Source organism: Amblyomma mixtum, chromosome 4 (genome assembly GCF_055824585.1).
Source record: "Amblyomma mixtum isolate Tamu chromosome 4, ASM5582458v1, whole genome shotgun sequence".
Taxonomy (NCBI): domain Eukaryota; kingdom Metazoa; phylum Arthropoda; class Arachnida; order Ixodida; family Ixodidae; genus Amblyomma; species Amblyomma mixtum.
In genome coordinates this window covers 81,885,438-81,890,946 of record NC_143015.1, presented here as the reverse complement: position 1 = coordinate 81,890,946, position 5,509 = coordinate 81,885,438, and positions in this window count along the sequence as shown.

Genomic DNA, 5,509 nt, shown 5'->3' with positions numbered 1-5,509 from the left:
AGGCTCTAGCCCGAACTTGGGACCCTTCTCAAAAGGCTTGATATGGTGATACGAATGGAAGCACCACCCTTGACAATTGGGCCTCCCCTTCGGTGTTAAGGCTTCTTCGGCGTCCCCAAGGCTCCAAGAATCCATCGTAGGTTGTGGTTCCACTAGAATTCGGTCAAGCGTGCAGCTTCACGTTTCAAGGAGAACAATCTCCTTTCTGCTAACCATACTGGGCACTGAGCAAAAGTGGAACTCTTCAGCCAGCCAAAGTAGAAACACACTTGCCTCCACAGTTCAGACAATAGAATTTTCGGCACTCTTTTCGCATGTCACCTCAATGATGGAATAGGACCAAACAGGACACTTATGTCAAGCGGTGTAATGTACTTCCTGAGGCAGAATTCAAGATATCTTGCACGGCAGGTCACTGAAACGATGCTAGTCAGGACAGGTTGACGTCCTGAAGTTCTTTAGAAGACAAAAACAAGAGCCTGATGTACAAGAAATATACTTTAAAAGAATTAGACGTTGGGCTAGTTGGATTTGTGACAAACTATACATATTTTTAGCGCAACCAGGACCGAAACACAAAGAACGAAAGACAAGTACGAGCGCTATCTACATCGCTGTGAATTTGAAAGAAAGGAACAATTTCAGTTTAATTCTTTACCAGGAAGGGGTCACTTATATCGAAGAATTTACTAACACAGTGCTGCATGTGCACCTTCATTCACAATGGTACGAACAGAAGTGTCCAGTTTATTTGTCTTAACGCTAAAGAAAACATACAACGCACCCCTTTAACTGACAGTGATATCTCTTGCAAGCCTCTGAAGATCTAAACGCTTGCCAAACTCGACTGCTTTAATCTTAATCCTAGTTTGCCCTTTTTTCACACGAATGAAGCTCTTGTTAACGGCCAATGTTGCATTTTCATTTATATGAACCTTGGCTAGGCAACAAAGCCGCCCATCTTATCTGCCTGCAAAAGACAGAGGTCACTTTGCTTAAAGAATTTCACCACCTTCTGCAAACGATCCTCAACACCATTAGGTGCAGTCTCTTTTACAGTATTGGCAAGGAAGTCTAGTCCTTCCAAGAGACACCGTTCCTGGTCTTCCTGAGGAGCCTTCTTTGCTATCCTCCGATTCAAGGATGTGAGCTCGTAGGGAGAATGGACGAAGGCGGATCTGCTAGGAGCAGCCCGGCTTGGATGGGAGGCAGCGTAACCAATCCGCTGCCAATGGTTGTTGTTAGCCGAGGTCGGCCGCAGGATGGCAGATTTGCCATCGGTCGGGGCACGGCTTCTTTACGAGCAACGTGCTGTTCTGTCGGTGAGGGGTGGTTCGTTTGCTTCTAAGTGAACACTAGTTATGAGGGATGATTGTATGCACCAGGTGAAAAGCGCCAACCAAGATTTTGTAATGGATCCAGCCTTTTAAGGTACGATGGCCTCGCAGACCCGTACATGCTGCATCCATAGTGTAAGGAAGAGCCGACTACTGAGCGATAAATGTGCAAAAGGCACATCCTATTAGACTCCCAGCGTTTTCGTGATAGTACTTTGAGTACATTCAGGGATTGGGTTGCTTTCTTTTTTTTTGTGAGGTGTTTATGTGCGGTTGGATTGTGAGCTTTTAGCCAAAGGTTAGTCCTAAAAACATGTGCTCTTGTTTTACCGGAAGTACGGTTGCATTCTAGGTAGAGGATGGGACAAATCCGCAGTCCTCGTGCTTTGTTTGCCGCACGACAGGTGGCAGCCCGTCTTGCTGATCGTATCGGAGTTGTCAGGTGCCTGGAAAGTTAAACCCTGATAAGCGTGCTCCGAAAGTGGATGATGGGCGCCCATGTCGTCTTCTCTTTCGTTGCTGCTTTGATTTGCGTTTCTCCTCAAGAGGCACTGGTGCGTTGACAGTGAACGCTAAATTTTCGGCACGCAGAGCCGGATGAGCACATGGTGAGGAGGAGGAGGAAAACTTTTATTTCTATTTACACTGAGAGGTCTATGGGGCGAGCCGGAAGGGCCCGCCACTTACGAACACTAGGAGGGATCCCTAGTCCGGGATCCCTGTAGCTTCTGCAGCGGCCCGGGCTCTAGCTACCAATGCCTGTTGGGCTTGGAGTTCGGAGCTGCCGCGCAGAGCAGCTTCCCAGTCCTCTCGAGTGGGGTGGAGGTGGGGTGGGTAGGCATGATTGGAAGGGCATGCCCACACCATGTGGTAGGTGTCCGAAAACTCCTCCTCACAGTGTGGGCACGCGCCCGAGAAGGAAGAATTGAAGTGCTTAAGTACTGCCGGGCACAGTACAGTACTGGTATAGAAGTGTGTGATGAGAGGCTAGTTGGTAAGACATTCTGAAGAAATAAAACTACGCAGGAGACAGGACACAGAAAAGACACACATGGACACATGGCCTCTATCCCCCTCCCCTTACAGGGAGAGGGATAGAGGCCATGAAAGGTTTGATAAAGAAAAGTGATCTCTCTAAAGGTGGTGGCCGGACTTAAATTGAATTCCGGATCTGGCTGCGGATGAGGCGATGCCCAGTGAGTACGCGCGCCGGCGGCAGCGTCGGCTGCCTCGTTACCCTCAAGACCCGCATGAGCCGGAGCCCACACGATGGTACGATGGGTCGGAAACCCTGTGTACTCGCATGCGTGGAGGATTTTGAAAGCACGGTCTGGAATATACCCTTGCTCAATATTGCGGCAGGCGCCCCTGGAGTCAGTGGTAATGACTCGGGACTGTGGATCTGCGGCGGCCAGTGCAATGGCGACCTCTTCCGCAAATGTAATGTTTGGGGCACGGAAAGTAAGGCCCTGAACTGTAGTGTTTTGGTGGATGACGGCCACCGTGTACCAACCCCAATGGTGTGGGCCGGCCGCATCCACATAGAAGACACCTTGCTTGAAGACAGCTTGAAGACACCTGGCCATATTATTGAGAAATAGCCTCCACCCGCGAGAGACGGCGACCATCATGGGTGTCTGCAGTCATGTTCTTCGGAAGGGGTCGCACCTGCAGTGCAAAGCGCCAGGCTTCAGGGATGCGGACCCGTTCTTCTGTCTGTGTTGCATAAGATATGTTCTTCTGTTCTCGACGTGCGACGACCTGGGGGTCCCTGGCCGCCGGCAAAAGCACGTCAAGCGACCTCCTCGGCGCTGTGCGCCGTATCAACGCCGACACGGAACATCACCACCAGCTGAACTCCATGCTGCACTGATGGCAGCAGCGGCAGCGGCGGGTCCAGCGGCCCCTGTAGTTGCGGCTACAGACCAGGGCCCGGCAAACAAGAGGCTGCGTGACGACCAAGCCAGCAACGAGCCTCTGACCGACCATCCAGAGGACAGGGACCAAGCATCGTTCACAGTTGTCTCGTACAAGAAAAAGAGAGCTACCGGTGTTCCTGTCGTCTTCAGGCCCACCGAGGAAGGAGGAAGCCTATGGAAAGCCAACCCCAACACTGTGGCTTCGGCGGTTGTAGCATCGGCACAAGAAAAAGTCCTCAGCCATCGCATTCACAAGGATGGGAGCCTGATGGTTACAGTATCGATGCAGCCCGCCGCCAACCGTCTGCTCACGGTAACTAAGCTGGCTGGAGTGGCCGTAGAGGCCCGAGTCCCATACTCTTACATGGCAAGCTATGGCAAAACACAAGATGTACCTGTCACCTACACAGACGAAGATCTGAAGGAATATCTACGTGACCAAGGTGTCCTTTCAGCAAGGAGGCTAACCGCCTACACTCCTGAGGATGGTGGAAAGATCAAAGAGGTACGCCGTCGCGCAGTTATATTGGAATTCGCAAAAGATGCGCCGCTACCAAAAAGAGTAACGCTTGGGTTCTGTAGTTACCCTGTAACTGAATACGTCGGAGCAGCAACTCAGTGCTATAAATGTCAGAGGCATGGCCACATATCAAGACATTGTAAAAGGCCCTGTGCGCTGCAAAGTGTGTGCTGGCCCCCACTCGCACAAAGAATGCACTTCGAGAGCACAACCTAAATGCGCTAAATGCGGTGGCCCTCACCCTGCTTCCTATGGAGGGTGTTATAAAAAGAAAGCAGCCACAGTTGCTCGCACGGCAGAGCAAACTCAAGGGAAACCCCCTAAGCGCCATGAACCACCACCTAACCCCGACGTGGTTTTCACGACTACGGCAGCTCTTTCCGAGAATCAGTCAACACAGCGTGGGAAAGCACCTGACAAGACCTACGCAGATGCAGTAAAAAAGAAGCGTGGGAAGTCCGTTGGTTCTTCTCCTTCATCAAAGCTGCTGCAGTGCACTGCACAAGACCCGACAAACAGCGTCGCTCGCTCTGAGCCTAAGGCGCCACAACATGACAGGAAGATCAGCGACAGGCAGCAAACCGGAAACTCTGAACAAGATATCACAAGCCTACTCATTCCGATGCTGTTTGCGGCCATCAAGGCTCTTATCCGTGCAAACCCCTCGTCAGGAGGACTCCCAGAAGTAGAAGCTGTCCTTGCAATGGAGCCGTTGGTGTCGGTCTCCTATGCTCCGCAGGGGCGTAATACCACACTTCAGTAATCATGGCTTCAACAGTGAGAACTTCGCCGCAGCTGAAAATCCACAACATCTTTCGTACATGCACCATTTTCCAGTGGAACGCTCGCGGGCTACGCTCTAAACTCTCAGATTTCTCACAGCTCGTGCGAGCGTACCGCTTCCCCTTCATAGTCATCTGTGAATCACGCGTCGAGGAAACTTTCCGACTCCACGGATACTATTTCCATCATTCACAACGACCAGATAACGTCAGCAGATTGCTGATAGGCTTTCGCAAGGATATCCCGGCCTCATCGGTTGATGTCCCGCCTCACAGCGACAATGAATACGTGTGCGCTGTCACAGTTATTGCCGGACAACAGTACACTCTGGTTGGAGTATATCTTGAGCCAGGCACGCCATTTGATGCTATGAGACTTGATAACTTGATAGCAAGGACGCCCTCACCGCATATTATTTGCGGAGACTTCAATGCTCATAATGAAATTTGGGGCAGCTCACATACATGTGCCCGAGGTGCCAAGCTTGCAAAACTTCTCTCCAAGCATTCAGTTCAGCCATTAAATGATGGCAGTATCACCTACCTCCGAGGTCCGACGACTACCAGCAGCATCGACGTGACATTTGTCACAAGTTCATTCGCCCACAACTTTGGCTGGTGCACTGATTTGGAGACACGCGGAAGCGACCATTACCCAATCCTCATATCGGATTTCCATGCGCAGAGGAACCCAAAGAAATTCCTTACAAAATCTACAGACTGGGACGCATACAAGGGCGCTGTAAGCAGAGGAATTACTGCGGCAACTCGCAATGAGGAATTAGCATCAACAATGGCGTATTGCCTGAGAGCGAGTACACAAATTACAACTAAAAATGATAGCCTACCTTCAAATGATGACACATTTCAAAGGCTCTGCGCTATACGCAGGCGAGCTGAAAGGAAAGCTCTGCGCACAAAAAGCCTCGATGACCTACGTGCATGCCGACG